Source organism: Gorilla gorilla, chromosome 1 (genome assembly GCF_029281585.2).
Source record: "Gorilla gorilla gorilla isolate KB3781 chromosome 1, NHGRI_mGorGor1-v2.1_pri, whole genome shotgun sequence".
Lineage (NCBI taxonomy): Eukaryota > Metazoa > Chordata > Mammalia > Primates > Hominidae > Gorilla > Gorilla gorilla.
The window spans coordinates 28,939,765-28,958,446 of record NC_073224.2 but is presented as its reverse complement, the minus strand read 5'-3'; the positions used below and the strand labels follow the sequence as shown (position 1 = coordinate 28,958,446).

Below are 18,682 nucleotides of genomic sequence, written 5' to 3'. Positions count from 1 at the left end.
TATCATCTATCATCTATCTATATCTTTTCCTGTCTCAACAAAATAAAAGCACTTGGCAGTCCTCTGTTAGTCCCCAGATGCTCTCTGATACTTGAAAAGCCCATTAAATCCAAACCTAGAAATGAAGGATTTGTTAAGATCCCTCTAGTCCAAAAGTTCTGAGATGCAAGAGACAAAGGAACCATCAAAGCTCATCTTATGACTCCCTGCATCTGACAACTGCACTGCCCTCAGCTGTGATGGAGCCTTGCCTGGCAGCTCTTTTGCCTTTCCCTAAATGCCCACCTCTTACCACCTAGAACTCCCTCACCCTCTCAGACTTTATCCATCCATCCATCATCCATTCATCCATCATGCACAATCCACCATCCATCAATTCATCCATCCATCCATCCACCATCCAACATCCATCAATCTATCCATCTGTCTATCTGCCATCCATCAATCCATCATCCATCTATCCATCAATTCATCCATGCATCCACCATCCATCCATCCATCCACCATCCATCAATTCATCATCATCCATCTATCCACCATCCCTCAATCCATCATCTATCCACCCACCCATCCATCTACCCACTATTCATCACCCTTCCATCCCAGGCCTGCCTCAGAGCTCATGTTGTCAAGCCTTGCTGTGTGTCCTTGTCCTCTCTACTGCCTCCCTTGTGAACTGTAAGCTCCCAAAAGCACATGGTTTAGCACAGTCCCAGGCAAAAAACCTAACACACACACCAGCAAAGCCTCCCACTAGAGATAGGGAAGGCTTCCCCTGGTTCATTCTCCTTACCAAGGCAAGGACTCTCTTCTCCTGAAAGTGGGTCATCCAACCTCTGTTTTATTATCACCAGGACAGGAACTCCTTCAACTTTCAGAAAGCCTAGGTTGTTAGAAATTGTATCATATTGAGCAGCAGTCCACTTTCTGGAGGATTTTTTTTTCTTTTGATGGAGTCTCCCTCTGTTGCCAGGCTGGAGTGCAGTGGTGCGACCTCGGCTCACTGCAACCTCCGCCTCCCGGGTTCAAGCGATTCTCCCACCTCAGCCTCTTGAGTAGCTGGGACTACAGGCGCACGCCACCATGCCCCGCTGATTTTTCTATTTTTAGTAGAGACGGGGTTTCACCATGTTGGCCAGGATGGTCTCAATCTCTTGACCTCGTCATCTGCCCACCTCAGCCTCCCAAAGTGCTGGGATTACAGCTGTGAGCCACCGCGCCCAGCCTCTGGAGGATTTTTTTACTGTGGTTATTGAGAGTGGGCACCTTGCTTCTTATTCATCTCATATTCCTCATTCAGCCCAGTGCCTGGCTCATTAGGGACTCTCAGATCCTGGATGGATGGATGGATGATGGATGGATGGTGGGTGGTGGATAGATGGATGAATGGATGATGGGTGGATGATGGATGAATGGTGATGGATGAATGGTGATGGATGGATTAGAGATGGACAGATCATGGGCAACAGATAGATGAATGGACAGATGATGAAGGGGATGATGGATGGATGATGGTTGAATGGTGGATGGGTGATGAATTGATGATGGATGCATGATGAATGGATAATGGGTGAATGGATGGATGAGTGGTGGTAGATGGTGGATGATGGGTAATGGATGGACAATGGATGGATTGTGGATGGATGGTGGATGATGTATGATAGATGTATGGATAATGTATGGATATGGATGATGAATGGATGAATGGTGGATGATGGATGATAGATGGATGATGGATAGATGTGGATGATGGATGGATGGATAATGGATGATGGATGGATGTGGATGACAGATGATGGGTGATGGGTAGATGGATAGATGGGTGGTGGATGGTGGATGATTGTACATGATGGATAGTAGATATATGGATGATGGATGGATGGATGGTGAATGGATAGATGAATTGATAGGTGGATACATGGTAGGTGGTGGTAGAGGATGGATGATAGGTAATGGATAGATGGATGGATGGATGGATGGATGGATGGATGGATGGATGGATGATGCACGATAGATGAATGGATAGATGGATAGATGTGGATGACGGATGGATGAATGAACGAAAGGAAGGAAAGATAGATAATTGATACTTTGGATGAATTCAGTAAATAACTGCTAAATGAGACCACAGCAAGTTTCTGGGAAAGATGGTTTTCCCAGGTGGAAGATACTTCCCTTACAGAACAATTTTGTTATGCAGTTTCCTTTCTTCTTCCTTTCTCCAACAACTGATTGCTGTGTTAGAATAAAAGTCTTGGGCCTGAATGGGGCAGGCCTTAGGTGGCTCAAAAAGTTCAGCCAGGCTCCTTCCCAGGTGACTTGGCCAAATTGGCAGCATTTGTGTCTAAGCACCGTGCCTCCCAGTAGCCTGTGTCCCATTCCAGTGGGAACTCCGACAGTCCACTCTAATGAAGGCATTTTCTTGCTGACTGGGATGATTTCCTGGCCTTCTGGGATGGCTGGCACTTCCCACGGGCAAGATGCCTCCGTTTCACCCCCATAGCTGACTCTGTTGTGTCAACAAAAGCAGAAACCCCTGACAAAGGTGTCTGTGGCAGAGAACTTGGTTTCCGTGGAGGCTGGCTGCCAGAACTCCAGAGCCTGGACGTGAGTCCTGGCCTCAGGGGAGCCCTGAGTCAGCTCCTCTATAAACAGAGGTGACTCTGGGCAGTGGTTCATAGCCTGCGTGCTTCAAACACCTGTGGAAATCTGATCAAAGCAATGGATTCTCTCTCCAGAAAGACGCCCGTGCTCCCAGACATACCCCATTGTTTGTGCTATTTTGGGAGGGTAGTGAACCTGCTGCAGATTCCTTCTAGAACCCTGGGTGGAATCCATCCCATAGGCTCAAATCTCCTGCCACTGTGGCTGCCACTTGGACATTCTGGGGGGTCTTCCTTCTGCATGGTTTCAGGACATTTTTTAACTTTTTATTTATTTTATTTTATTATTTTTAGATTAGAGATGAGGTCTCATTCTGCCTCCCAGGCTGGAGTACAATGGTGTGAACACGGCTCACTGCAGCCTTGAAGTCCTGGGCTCAAGCAATCCTCCTGCCTCAGCATCCCAAGTAGCTAGGACTACAGATGCACACCACCATGCCCAGCTCATTTATGTTTGTTTGTTTTTTAAGAAAGGGGGTCTTGCTATGTTGCCCAGGTTTAACTTTTTATTTTGAAATAATTTCAGACTTACATAAACATCGCAGGAGTGGCACTGAGAGTCCTGGGTCCCCTCGTCCAACCCAGTGGTGCATAACTATGCCAATTGTTCAAAACTAAATGTGTTCTATTCACCACACTCTGGACGTCACTCAGCTTTCCTTCGTTTTTCTATCAAGATCCCTTTTCTGTCCCAGAACCCCCTCCTGAGTCCCTTGTTACTTTTGGTGATGCCATGCCTCTGGCTTCTCCACTCTTCCCTGTCCCTCATGCCCCTGAGACCTCTGAGGAGCACAATTAGGCATTTTGCAGAATAGCCATCAATTTGGGTTGGTCTGATGTCTCCCGACAATTAGATGCAGGCTGTGCATTTTGGGCGAGAATACCTCAAAGGCTATATGTGGCCTTCATGCATCATCCCTGGAGCCACAAGGTATTGTGTGTCCCATTTCAGGCAAGGTTAACTCAGTCCCCAGAATAAGGTGGCGTCTGCCAGGCTTCTCCAGTGCACAGTTAAGGTTTTTCCCATTGTGCTTGATAAACACTGTGAGCAGTTGCGGAACCACTTAGAGACCTTGTGGCTTCAACTTTAATGCAGGCTGTCTTTGCCAGAACACAGGGTCTCACGCTTTTCTGGCCTGTGGTCTTGCAGCCTGCAGCTTCTACTTCAGCCTCGAATGGGGGTGTCTGTCCTGGGATCTGAGCCTCTCTGCAGAGACTTCTTGTCTTCAGTCTTCATGAGTGAATTGAAGGCCTGCTCCAGGGTTTTCTCAGCCTGGCAGGGAGCTCCACCTCCACATGTGATGGAAGAGAAAATCAAGGTTCAGCCAGCTGGTGACCAAACTGAGCAAGAATGAGCTCTTTTCTGTCCAAGTGGAAGCCCTCAGCACCACCCGCCCTTGCCCTTGAGTGTGTCTGGCTATTGGGGCTGTTTTCCTGAGTTTTGATAAGCAGGGATCTCGAGGCCCTTGTTATGGGCAGGGCATGAGTGAGGCACAGAGAGCCCTAGCCTCAGGCTCTGGTTCTCCTCTTACCAGAAGCTCAGGAGCAAGAGGCAGGAGCTGGCCTTGGAGACAGACTCTTGTAGTAGCCAGGCCGTGAGGTGGGAAGGCAGACTCAGCTGGGGTGGGGTATTCAGGGTGTGGGATGCCCAGGCCATTTGGGAGTGAGAAGGTCCGGCCAGGAGGGCAGGTGGAGCTGTGTGCCATGCGTGAGCTCCAGGAGCACCCAGGACACTCCTCAACTCTGCCTCTCAAGCTGCCCTAGAAGGGAAGCAGGGCAGATGGCAGGGGAAGGGGTGCTGACTAGGGAGGGGACGACCTGAGCCCTTTAAAGACAAGAACAGCCGCTCAGGCCTGGAGGCTTAGAGAGGAAGTGCTCTGCATCCAGCCACACGTGTATTCACTCAGGGGCAGTGGGTTCAGCAAAGGCCCCTCCAAGCCTGTCTGTGAACTGATCAGTTGTGTTAGGGAAGTAACATGGGGTCAGGGGTGGGGGCTTTAAGTTTCTTGGAGAGGTGCGGAGGAGGTGGCTGCCTAGCTGCTCCCTGGGAAAGGAAACAGCAGAGGTTGCATGATGGGCCTGGGTGCCTTACAGGGGCAAGGGCGGGCCTGCTCTGGGTAGGCTCAGACCCTCCTCGTTCCTTGACTCAGCCCAGGGCTCCTGCCCTTCATTCTGGCCCCAGGAAATATCTATGGGCTGGGCCTTGTGCTCCAGATTGCAAATAAAAGGTGAGCCAAACAGTCCCTGCCCCTAGGCAGCCGGGGCTAGGGAGGGAGTCAGTGGGCAAATCTTCCTGGCTGGGGAGGGGCAGCCAGGTGTAGAGGACACCCGATCCCTGGCCGCTCCCCTAAGAGCAGGCAGGGGCACAGCAGGTCCAGCCTGAGCCAAGGAAGGAACCAGAAAGAGCCCGAGGGGAAGACAAAGGGCTGAGTGCGGCCTGAGGCCAGGGAGCGGCATTGAGGTCAGGAGAGGAGATAGATCCAGAGGGGGCCTGGCATGGCCAAATTGGCATTGGGCGAAGACCTCAGCCTGCAGATAGTGTGTTGCGAGGGAGAGGTGTGCATGTGTGTGCATGCATGTGTTTGCATGTGTGTGGTGCACATGTGGAGGGGTGTGTGTGTGTGTGCATCTGTGTGTATGCATGTGTTTGTGTGTGGTGGGTTGTGAATGCATAGGTGCATCCGTGGGAGGTGTGCATGTGTGTGGTGTGTATGGTGTGCATGCATGCATATGTATATGTGTGTGCATATGTGTGTGCATGTGCACGGGGCGTGCATGTGGGGGTTGTGTGTGCATGTATGTGTATGGTATTCATGTATGTGTATGTGTTGTGTGGTGTGTATTTGTGTGTGTGCATGTGCATGGGGTGGGGTGTGTATATGTGGGGTGTGTGCATGCATGTGTGTGCATGTGTATGGTATGTGTGGTATGCCTGCATGGTGTGCATGTGTGGGGGGATGAGCATGTATGTGAGTGCATGTGTATGCTGTGCTTGCATGCATGTGTATATGTGTTCATGTATGTAGTGGGGTGTGTGTGTGCTTGTGTGTGGTGGGGTGTGCATGTGTGTGATGTGTGCATGTGTGTGGTGTGCATGCCTACATGTGTGTGTTTGCATGTGTGTGTGCATGTGCATCCGGTGGGGTGTGCATGTGTGTGTGGTATGCATGTGTCTGTGTGCGCACGCATGTGCGCATGTGGCTGTGCATGCGCATCAGGTGGGGTGTGCATGTGTGTGTGGTATGCATGTGTCTGTGTGCGCACGCATGTGCGCATGTGGCTGTGCATGCATGTGGTGGAAGGAGGAAGCTGGAGGCTGGGGCCTCCTAGGGGCCTCTTCATGGCAAGGTGGGAGATGGACCCACAGATAAGAACCAGGAGGGGCAAATTGGCTGAGAGGCCCCAGGGCCAACTGGGAAGGCCAGAGCAGCCTGGGCGGCTGGGGCTGTTTCAGGACTGGACAGTCTCCAGCCAGCAAGCAGAGCCCTTCCTGAGCTGGTGGTGGGAAGTGGATACAGAAGAAATGGACAGTTTTCTTCTGGGCTTGTGGCTGGATGCAGTGGGTGTCCAGGCCTGACTTGGACAGGGCCCTAGGGAGGGACGGGGCTGCTGGGACCCGCCATCAGGGGGCTGTTGGCCAATCCACAGAAAAGTCAACCAAAGCGGGCCCGAGGGGCTCAGGGGGCTTTGTCAGCAGCCAGGGGGATGCCAGTGCAAAGCCATAGCCTCAAATACCTTCCACTTTGTATGTTCTTGTTATGGGAGCAACGTGCGTTCTTCTGTGCTGGCTGTGTGTGGATGTGTTTTGGGCCGTGTGGGAGCGTCTGAGTGTGTGCACACTCACTCATGCCTTTCTGTCCCAGCTGGCCTGGGCTCAAGGGCATCACGAGCCCCAGGGGCTGCTCTCTCGGTCCCCTCCTAAGCAGCCTGCAACTACATGCCTGTGTCCCTGAGTTAGGCCATTCTTGCATTGCTATAAAGAAACACTTGAGGCTGGTAATTTATAAGAAAAGATGTTTAATTGGCTCACGGTTCTGCAGGCTGCACAGGAAGTGTGGCTCTTGTTTCTGCTTCTAGGGAGGCTAGGAAGCTTCCAATCATGGCGGAAGGCAAAGGGGGAGCAGGCATGTCATGTGGTGAGAGCAGGAGCGGGATAAAGAGTGGGGGAAGAGGTGCCACACACTTTTAAACAACCAGATCTTGCAAGAACTCACTCATAATTTCGAGGACAGCACCAAGCCATGGGACCCACCCCCCATGACCCAGTCACCTCTACCAGGCCCCACCCCAGCCCTGGAGATCACAGTTCAACATGAGATCTGGGCAGGGTTAAATATCCAGACTACATCAGCCCCATCCACCCGAGGATGAAAGCTCCCTGGATGTCCAGGTGGCAGAGGAGGTCACAGCCCCCTATGATGACTCTGTTGTGACCCTAAGGGGTCCATTGCATGCCTCTGCCAAGGAGGAGCAGGGAACACAGTGGGACATAGCCCTGTATCCCCGCCTTGTCCCATGGGAGGACCCTGGCTCCAGGAGAACCTCAGGCCTCCTTCTATCCCCATAGAGAGGGCCCATCGGAGCTCCCTTCTCCCTCCTGCTCTCCCAGGGCCTCGAGGGGAGAGAGAAGGTCAGAGCCAAGGAAAGGTGGGGGCTCAGGACCCTCCCACAACAGAAGCAGAGACATGGAGGAACCTGCCCCAGGGCACACCCAGCCCTCAGAGGCCAAGCCGAGGCTCAGGGGGCTCCAAAGCCCAGGTGTCTTCTTGCTAGGTCTGTAAGATCCCTGCCCAGCAGCAGGTCGTGCTCTTTCCTGGTTGGCTCCCTGCTAGTTCCCCAGCTCAGACTGCAATGCTTGGCAAACAGCAGGCACTCTGTTCCTCACCTGTGTCAGAGGGTGGGTCCAAAGTGAGTGCCTGTCTCTTTTTATTTTGTTTTTTTGAGACAGGTTCTCACTCTGTTGCCCAGGCTGGAGTGCAGTGGTGTAATCATACCTCACTGCAGCCTCGAACTCCTGAACTCAAGTGATCTTCCTGCCTCAGCCTCCTGAGTAGCTGGGACTATAGGCCCCCAGCCCTGAGTGCCTTTTATCAATGGAAGCAGGGCCTGGCCAGGCCCACCCCCTCTCCTCATGCCCTTGCAGAAGTGTCTGCATACACCCACCCCCAAGACACGGCTCATTCTTTCAACCTGTCTGGGGAAGGCTGGCTGGGGGCCTGGCCTCTGCAAAGCCCACACCACCGCTCATTCCCATCCCTCTGATCCTAGCCTAAAGAGCTTTCTCCTAAATTCCAGCCCTCCCCTACCACCCTTCTGCACAAGCAATGCCACTTCCCCAACTTGGCCTCTATTTCCCCATTTGGGGAAGAAGGAAGCTGTGTACAAGGACCCAGGCAGCTCCAATGTCAGCAGCGGCAGACACCCTGCAGCCTTCCAAGCTGGAGGCAGGGGCATTTGGGGCACTGGGGCTGGCCCTGGGGAGGCGGGCACTGGAAGTCACTGGTGTTGAGAAGATTCCAGAAGAGGCAGCTGTACCACTGAGCCATGCAAGTGTCGGTGCTTGGGGTGGAGGAAGGCAATGGCAAGTGGCACAGCAGAGGTGGGCGGTGTGCGGGGTGGAGCCACACTCTGGGGTCTGCGCCCCAGGCTATCTGGGCAGCAGAAGGAATTAGCTCTTGTCTGGTTTTACCTGCCTTCGTTCAGTTGTATGATTATTTTGAGATCCTTTGTGCTATTTTTCTTGTTATTCCTAAATTAAATGCTGTTACAGACTTGCCACTGCTTTTTAACCATCCCTGTTGATGGACATTGGGGTACTTCCAGTTTGTGGCTTGTGTGAACATTTGCTTACAAGTCTTTGCACAGACACGAGTTTCCTCTGGGGCAAACCTAACGGCTGGTGTACGTTTACCCTTGAAGACACTGCCAAAGTGCCTCCCAAGGGGACTGCACCTTTCCCCTCCATCCAGCTGTGAACAAGGGTCAGGGTCTGATTTCTCCACATCCTTGCCAACACTTGCTACTCTTTGACTCTTTGATTGCAGCCATCCCTGTAGGTGTGAGGCGGCCCCTTATTGGGTTTTTTGATTTGCACATCCCCAGGATGGGTGATGTCGACCATCTTTCCAGGTGCATGCTGGCCTTCCTTGTGCCTTTTTTTTAAAGACAGGGTCTTGCTCTATCACCCATGCTGGAGTGTGACTATAGCTCACTGCAGCCTCAAACTCCTGGGCTCTAGCAATCCTCCCACCTCCGCTTCCTGAATAGCTGGGACTACATGCACACACCACTGCACCTTGCTAATTTTAAAATTTTTTTGTAGAGATGGGGTCTTGCTACATTGCCAAGGCTGGTCTCAAACTCCTGGGCTCAAGCAATCCTCCCACCTCTGCCTCCCAAAGGGCTGGGATTACAGATGTAAGCCACCTTGCCAGCTGTATGTTTTTTAAGACAGGGCTGGAGTGCAGTGGTGCTATCCTGGCTCACTGCAACCTCCACTTCCTGGGCTCAAGTGATCCTCCCGCCTCAGCCTCCCAAGTAGCTGGGGCCACACCCAGTTAATATTTTTAGTTTTTGTAGAGATGGGGTCTTGCTATGTTGAAAAGGCTGTCCTGGTCTCAAGCAGTCCTCCTACTGTGCCTCTCAAAGTGCTGGGATTACAGGCATGAGCCACTGTACTTAGCCAAAGTTGCTTGTTAAAAAGAGCCTGGTACCAACCTCCCCTCTCTCACTTCTGTCACCATGTAATTTCTTGCACACACTGGTTCCCCTTTACCCCCCCTTTCCCTTCTGCCACAAGTGGAAAGAGCCTGAGGCCCTTGCCGGAGGCAGTTGCTGGAGCCATGCTTCTGTGTAGCCTGTAGATCCGTGAACCAAGTAAGCCTCTTTGCCTTATACACCACCCAACCTCATGAGTTCCTTTATAACAATGCAAATGGGCTAAGACCCCTGACCTGCCCAAGGCGGTCCTTTGAGCTGAGCCCTGTTAACCCTGCATCTCTCCTCTCTCTACAGCTACCAGGGAGTCGGCCTTTGTCCACGCCATTGCCTCAGCCGGTGTGGCCTTTGCGGTGACACGCTTGTGCAGAAGGCACGGCCGCCATCTGTGGCTGCAGCAGCCGCCACCAGGGCTCACCAGGCAAGGGCTGGAAGTGGGGTGGCTGTAGCGAGGACATCGAGTTTGGTGGGATGGTGTCTCGGGAGTTCGCTGATGCCCGGGAGAACCAGCCAGATGCCCGCTCAGCCATGAACCGCCACAACAACGAGGCTGGGCGCTAGGTAGGTTCACCGCCCGCAAGGGTGCTTGGGAAAAAGGAGCCTCCTCAGCAGGGTGTGTGCCCTGGTTCCTTGGGGCATATGGCCCGGTGAGGCAGGATGGTGGCCAGGCTGAGGGTCTTCTCGACCCCTGCCCAGGGTGTGCGAAGCTTAGCACCATCCAGCTACACCACAGCATCCAGTGCGCTCCTGGGGATGGCGAGCCCACCTGTGGACTGGGGTAGCCAAGAAGGAGTGATGAGGCAAAGGCCTGGTCAACAGGAGCCCCGGCAGAGCCCAGGGAGGGAGACAGCCAGGCAGCCAAAGAGACAGGGAGGAATTCTGCAATGAGGAAATGCAGGCACACAAGGTGACCCGATGTCAAGGACAGCTGGCAGTAATTTGGGGGAGGGAGGCTGGGAGAGCCTCCCAGGCAGCCTAGTGGGGAAAGACAACAAGCGACTTGGTGGGCAGAGTACAGAGTGTAATGGAACAAAGAGCATCTTGATGTGGAGAGGCCAACCCAGACCAAGCCATGTAAAGCTTCATGAGCCTGTGTCTTATTCTGTCTGTGCTGCTACAACAAAATACCTTAGACTGGATAATTTATAAACAATGGGAGTTTAGTACTCACAGTTCTGGAGACTGGGAAGTCCAAGGTCATGGTACTAGCAGATTCCTTGTCCGGTGAGGGCCTGCTCCTCATGGATGATGCCTTCTGTGTCCTCACCCAGGGTGTGGATCTCTCTGGGGTTACTTTTATAAGGGCATTGTTTTAGGCCATTCTTGCATTGCTACCCGAGACTGGGTAATTTATGAAGAAAAGAGGTTTAATTGGCTTACGGATCTGCAGGCTGCACAAGCTTGGTAACAGCATCTGCTCAGCTTCTTGGGAGGCCTCAGGGAGATTTTACACATGGCAGAAGTGGAGTGGTAGCAGGCACGTCACATGGGCCAGAGCAGGAGCAAGGAAGACAGAGTGGGGGAGAGGTTGCCACGCACAGATCTTGTGTGAACTCACTCATTATCATGAGGACAGCACAAGCCATTCATGAGGGATCTGCCCGCATAACCCAAACACCTCCTACCAGATCCCACGCCCAACACTGGGGATTACACTTCAACATGAAATTTGGAGGGGACACAGATCCAAATCGTATCAGGCACGAATCCCATTCACGATGCTCCACCCTCATGACTTGACTTGATCACCTTCTAAAGACCCTACCTCTTAATGCTGTCACCTTGAGGGTAAAGATTTCTTTCTGGGGGGGGGGGGGTGGGGACACAGAGTCTTGCTGGATACAGTGGCACCATCTCAGCTCACTGCAGCCTCCACGTCCCGGGTTCCAGTGATTCTCCTGCCTCAGCCTTCTGAGTAGCTGGGACTATAGGTGCATGCCACCACACCTGGCTAATTTTTATATTTTTAGTGGAGATAGGGTTTCACCATGTTGGCCAGGCTGGTCTTGAGCTTTTGGCCTCAAGTGATCCACCCACCTCGGCCTCCCAAAGTGCTGTGATTACAGGTGTGAGCTACCATGCCCAGCCGAGGGTAAAGATTTTAACCCATGAATTTTTGAGGAACACAAACATTCAGACCACAGCAGCTTGCTAGAAAGGACATGGTCAGAAGATCAGTGGATGGCCAAGGGAGGAAAGATGGCTGATGGGCAGTGACGGGTGTAAGGACCAAGTGGCGTCCACGGGATTTAACAACATGAAGATGGCAGCTGACCTTGGCTGTAGAATCAGGGGACCACAGAGGGGTGAAGAGTGAACAGGGGATATTCACCTTTTAACAGTGAGGAACTAGATAACTCAGACTAATCTTCCTGCAGAAGACAACTTCAGATGCAGGATGAACTATAAAAAGCACCCTGTTAAAAGTGTGGAGTCCCCACAGTTACCCGATTCATGATAGATGAGGCAGTGCAGTGCCATGGGAGAAATGGGCTTTTCAATAAATGGTGCTCAGTCAATCAGGCAGTGCTATGGTCTGAATGTGTCTCCCAAAATTCTTATGTTGTAAGCTTGATCCCCAGTGCAACAGTCTGGAGAGGTGGGACCTAATAAGAGGTGTTTAGGTGATGAGGGCCTTGCCCTCATGAAGGGACCAATGCTGCTGTAAAAGGTCTTGCAGAAGAGGGTCTCTCTCTCTCTCTCTCTCTCTCTCTCTCTCTCTCTCTCTCTATTACTTTCCTGCCATATGAGGACATGATGTTCCTCCCTTCTGGAGGACGTGGCATTCATTCAGGGTGCCCTCTTGGAAGCAGATAAACCAAGCCCTAACCTGTCAGCAACTTGATCTTAGATTTCCCAGCCTCCCAAACCATGAAAGAATACATTTATGAATTACTCAGTCTCAGGTGTTACGTTGTAGCAATACAGCACTGACTAAGACAGATAGCAACATGGAAAAAAAATAACCCTGGCTTGCTACCTCACACCATCTGTAAAAATCAATGACAAATCCCAGTGGGACAGGTAAAACAATAAAACTTTACAAGAAAATATAGAATATCTTTGTGACCTTAGAGTAGGCAAAGGTGTCTTAAACAGTCCAAAAAAGCACTCACATTGAAAGAGAAGTGGAATAACATAGACTATATTCAAATTAAGAACTTTCATCCATAAAAAGACACCACTATGGGACTGAAAAGGCAACCCATAGAGGACACATTCACATACATACATCCACACTCACATATGCAGCAAACGTAGGGAAGCTACAGTAGGAAAAGAACTCTGCAGACTAAGAAAAAAAAAGATAGACAAACCAATGGGAAAATTGGCCAAAAAATTAAAAGCCATGTTATGAAAGAAAATATAGAAATTCCAATACCTATACAAAAGGTGCTCAATGTTATGACTCATCAAGAAAATGCTGTGAGAACCTATGTCCTGGAAAGAGAGAGAGGAGGATGGGGGTGTCTGAGACACTGGTGTTCTGGGGCAGGTAATTTGTAAAATTTTGTATATTTTGCACTTATGACACATATACTTTTTTGTATGTCTATTATACTTCCATAAAATGATTTTTAAGTGTCAAATAACTGACCATCTAGTGAGGAATTAGGTTGCACTGCATTTCCAGCAGACTCACAGAGCTAAGGGGCCCACCAAGGGTGCCATCTCTGGTAAATCCTTCCTCAGTGTAGGCTGTGACCCTGAAGAGCAAAGCCAAGCCAGAAGTAGTCTTGTTCTGTTCACATGGGCAGACTAGAAATCTCTCAAAACCTGAACTTGGATTAAGGTAATCCCAAATTGCTGGTACTCCCATACATCTGGAAAAAGCAGACAAAATCCTCTTTGGAGAAGGATGATATCCCTCCTCTAAGCCTATAAATGTTTCTATAATAATTTTTTAGAAAACACAACGTTGGCTGGGCGTGGTGGCTCACACCTATAATCCCAGCACTTTGGGAGGCCGAGGTGGGCGGATCATGAGGTCAGGAGATTGAAACCATCCTGGCTAACATGGTGAAACCCCGTCTCTACTAAAAAATAACAAAAAAAATTAGCCAGGCGTGGTGGCAGGTGCCTGTAGTCCCAGCTACTTGGGAGGCTGAGGCAGGAGAATGGCGTGAACCCAGGAGGCGGAGCTTGCAGTGAGCCAAGATCGCACCACTGCACTCCAGCCTGGGTGACAGAGTGAGACGCCGTCTCAAAAAAAAAAAAAAAAAAAAAAAAAAAGAAAACACAATGTCCAGCACACAATCAAAGATAATCTATCACATGATCTGATGACACAGTGAGTTAAATCAGAAAAAAAAAACACAAACAAGTACACAGGGAATTCAGACACTGGAATTATTAGACACAGACTTTGAGGGGAAAAATGCTTACTTAGGTTCACAAAGCTAAAACACAAGTGTGAACATTGCATCAGGAAACTAGAAACTATAAAAATAATATAATAGGCTGGGCACGGTGGCTCGCACCTGTGATCCCAGCACTTTGGGAGGCCGAGGCTGGTGGACCACCTGAGGTCAAGAGTTCGAGACTAGCCTGACCAACATGGAGAATTCCCGTCTCTACTAAAAATACAAAATTAGCCGGGCGTGGTAGTGCACACCTGTAATCCCAGCTACTTGGGAGGCTGAGCCAGGAGAATCACTTGAATCCAGGAGGCGGAGGTTGCGGTGAGCCGAGAGTGTACCATTACACTCCAGCCTGGGCAGTTTTTTTTTGGAAACTGGGAGTTTTTTTTGGAAACTCCGTCCCCCCCCCCCCCAAAAAAAAATATATATATATACACAACAGATTTGGAAAATAATTACATAGAAATTGCAGAACTGAAGAACAAATAAGGACTTCCAGTTAAAGATGAGAAGCTGAACACTTCCATCTGCACTCTCCTGGAACCCACTAAAATAACAAGAAATTAATTTTAAAATAAATAGATATGTAGAGATAAATATAAATAAAATATAAATAGATATAAGTAGGGACAGGTAATAGTAGATATAGATGATAGATATAAATGGATATAAATAGTGCATAGAGATTATACATAGATATAGATGCTAATATACATAGGATGGATGGATAAATAGATTAGATAGATGGATGAATAGATAGAGATGGATACTCATGAGAATACAGAAAATAAAGAGGAAACAATGGTAACAAAACTTTGAAAGCTAAAAGCAGATAGATGAATACTCAAGCAGACTCAAGAAAACTGAGTCTTAAGCCAGTAGAGAAGAAATTTGAGAACAAGTCTAGGAATTCCTAGTGTCTGATATCTTGAGAAGTTGAGATAAATATGGGGCTGAAAACAGGAAGATTGGTTGAAAGATGACTTTCAGGGTACTTTATAGCCCACTCACTCCACTACCCAACTCTTTGTAGCCAGGCAGCAGCCTCTCCTTTCCCTGTTGCTGAAGCCTGGAGGTTTGTTTTCTGCAAAGCACAGGTCTCTGATCTGAGGGACGCCAAGCACATCTCAGAGTGAACCTTCCAAAGTGAAAATTTTCTCTCTACATATGGAAGTTCATGCCTTTCTGTCTCCTCCTGATTTCCTAATGCTAGCTGTGAACCCTAGTTATCCTCCAGGCAAGAGGATGGAAGATTCTGCTCTGGGGACTCTGACCAACTCAAAAGAGGAGACTTCAAGATAGTTACCTGTGGAAGGTCCCAATAAAGCGATGCAGCTAGATCACTCTATAGAGAGGACCAAAGTTGACAAGTCTTTCCCATGTACAGGAACTTCCAATAAGATTTTTAGTGTCCCATTTTTAAATATGAGCAGACAGCCAAGGATCATCAGACCTCTGAGGAAGGACTCTAACAACAATAATGGCAAAGTCCAAAACAAACAAACTCAAACAAAATTTATGGGAAAGAGACATTGTAAAGAGAGATGAAACTTCGAAAGATGATTATTAATATCCCCAAAAGATAAAACACTATATCCATGAAATTGGAACAGGATGGTAATTTTAAACATTCAGGTTACAAAAGAGCTCTTAGAAATTAAAAATATGATAACAGAAGCAAAATCCTCAAATTGAAAGATAGTTGAGACACCCTCCCACAAGACAGAAAGAAAAAAAAAGACAAAGAGATTAAAAATAAGAGCAAGGAGAAGATTTGGAGGATCTGTCCAAGAAAGACAATGGCAAACAAAAAGAGGAGGCAGTCAGCAAAGAAACAAGGCAGGAAGCTTCCTCAGAACTGTGGAGCACAGGTTGCAGACCAAACAGGCCACTAAGTGACGAGAACAACAGAAGAAAAAGATCTACTTCAAGACACACTGTTGTGAAGCTCAGAGCCTACTGCACAGAACAGCCCTCCAAGCTGCCAAGGAGAATGTTTGGGCTTCAGGATCAGGAATCAAAATAGTACCAAACTTTTCGGGAGCAATAATGAAAGCTAGAAGAAAACAGCAATAATACTTTTTGAACTCCAAGATGTAAAAATGATTTTAAGCCAAGAATTCACTTCCCAGCAAAACTATCAATTAAATGAGATAGTAGAAAAGATTGTTTTTAGACATGGACATTTCAAAAAATTTACAAGGCCTTTTCTGGGAAAAAAAAAATCTGCAAGAAAATGAAATTGATAGAATAGCTGATGTGTTTGGACATCTTGAAGAGAATATGTAGATAAGTAAGGGAGAATTTGAGGCTGAATCAGTTACAGGTACATTGATAACACCAACTACAAAAAGTCATTTAGGAAAAGAAAAGTCATCATAATATATGACACTTAAAGTAGTCCCAATACCACCAGCAGTGAATATTGATGTGAAATTAAGCTAGTTTTTAGGGCAGGAGGGGTTGGTGCTTGGGAAGTGTGCATCAGTGTGGTGGAGTAAGGAGAGAAAACTAACTGCCACCCACCATGGCTAGAGGCCAATAAATAATGCCTAATGCTGAAAAATCAAGAGGTGTCAAGACAAGTGTGTTAATAGAGTTGTAGACATTGCAAGGGGCTGCATGTAGGACCAGAATTCCTGTTTATCTAAACAGGTCTTGGAAACTGTTGGACTCTTCAAAGTAAGCACCTATATAACTTTGATCCAATATAAAACTAAAACAAAAGAGGAAATAAAATGGATATTAGATAAACTAGACTGGGCAGGGCGAGGGATATGTCACTCTACAGATGCCCATAGGAAACAGTCAATATCAGAGGGAGGAGTTCAAGAAAGAGCCAGAAGGGGACGAGGAGGAGGCAGGACTGGGACCCAGAGCCCAGTTGAAGCCTTAGATTAGAACTGTCCAGTAGAAATAGAATGGGAGCCACAAATGGCTCATAGATTATTATAATTTGTCCCACAAATGACACAAAGATCATTATAAATTTTCTAGTAGCCACATTTAAAGAGTAAACAGGTAAAACAAGTTTTTTTGGTTTTGATTTGGTTTGGTTTGGTTTGAGACAGACTCTCGCCCTGTAGCCCCGGCTGGATGGAGTGCAGTGGCGCAATCTCCGCTCACTGCTACCTCCCCCTCCTGGCTCAAGCAATTCTGCCTCTGCCTCCCAAGTAGCTGGGATCACAGGTTCCCGCCACCACGCCTAATTTTTGTATTTTTAATAGACACGGGGCTTTGCCTCAAGTGAGCCACCCGCCTTGGCCTCCCAAAGTGCTGGGATTACAGGCATGAGCCACCACGCCCGGCCAGAAACAAATTTTAATACCAAATTTGATTTAACTCAGGATAGCCAACATGCTATCATTTCAATAATGTAGTCAGCATTAAAATTATGAATGAGCTGTTTCTCATCCTTTTCTTACACTAAGTCTTGGGAATCCAGCATGCAATTGGCACTTATAGCATTTCTGAATTCGCACTGCCATGCCTCATGGGCTCCTGTCTGTCCAGTGGCTGCCGCAGTGCAGTGCCACCTAGACTGTTCTGATGTTCACATGCCCCTTCACGCTCACCCCTACCCCTTCCCCAAAGAAAGAAGGGAAAAGAAGCTGAGTTCTCCACTGCCCATAGGGGAAACCGTTCGCTCCTCAGCGAGGTCCTGCCCGGTCCCCCAACAGCCTTATGTCCCAACATTGCCTTCCTCCTCCTCTGCAGTCCCCATACAGTGACCAGCTTCCTGGGCCACTCTCTTTACTCATGCTCAGGACTCCTGCCTTTCCACCCAGCCGTACACACCTCTGGGCAGCGTGCCTAGGTCCTCAGGGTCAGAAGGAACGCCTATCCCCCTGCATCCCTGCACTCTGACTGCTGTGGCTCTTCGTGTATGGCATCCCACGCTGCAGCTCTGTCCTTCATTCGCTCCACCCTAGACAGTGTAGAAGTACTCAGCTAGGAGACGGGGAGAGGGGAGCCCCCCAAGCCCTGACCTGGGAAGGCTTGGGTCTGGCAAGGGAGCAGGCACCAGTATCTGCACCATAGGAAGGGGGTGGCCCTGGGGCCCTGTCTGGGAGTCTGCCCCCTCTGTCCGGGGGCTTTATGGAGCAGGTAGGCTGCAGGCGACATGTAATGCTGTTTCCTCGGGGAGACGCACCAGGGGGCCGCCCTGACGCTGGCTCCTGCGCGTGCCCCGCAGGCCATCGCCAGCCACATGCACCTCAAGTGCAAGTGCCACGGGCTGTCGGGCAGCTGCGAGGTGAAGACATGCTGGTGGTCGCAACCCGACTTCCGCGCCATCGGTGACTTCCTCAAGGACAAGTACGACAGCGCCTCGGAGATGGTGGTGGAGAAGCACCGGGAGTCCCGCGGCTGGGTGGAGACCCTGCGGCCGCGCTACACCTACTTCAAGGTGCCCACGGAGCGCGACCTGGTCTACTACGAGGCCTCGCCCAACTTCTGCGAGCCCAACCCCAAGACGGGCTCCTTCGGCACGCGCGACCGCACCTGCAACGTCAGCTCGCACGGCATCGACGGCTGCGAGCTGCTGTGCTGCGGCCGCGGCCACAACGCGCGAGCGGAGCGGCGCCGGGAGAAGTGCCGCTGCGTGTTCCACTGGTGCTGCTACGTCAGCTGCCAGGAGTGCACGCGCGTCTACGACGTGCACACCTGCAAGTAGGCACCGGCCGCGGCTCCCCCTGGACCGGGCGGGCCCTGCCTGAGGGTGGGCTTTTCCCTGGGTGGAGCAGGACTCCCACCTAAACGGGGCAGTACTCCTCCCTGGGGGCGGGACTCCTCCCTGGGGGTGGGGCTCCTACCTGGGGGCAGAACTCCTACCTGAAGGCAGGGCTCCTCACTGGAGCCAGTGTCTCCTCTCTGGCGGCTGGGCTGCTCCTGAATGAGGCGGAGCTCCAGGATGGGGAGGGGCTCTGCGTAGGCTTCTCC

General features: G+C 50.0%; 1 pseudogene; it reads left to right on the top strand.

The window, feature by feature from the left end:
• Nucleotides 1-18,416, top strand: part of LOC115932817 (protein Wnt-3a-like) — a 52,415-nt pseudogene extending 33,999 nt beyond the window's left edge.
• The last annotated feature ends 266 nt before the right edge of the window (nucleotides 18,417-18,682 follow it).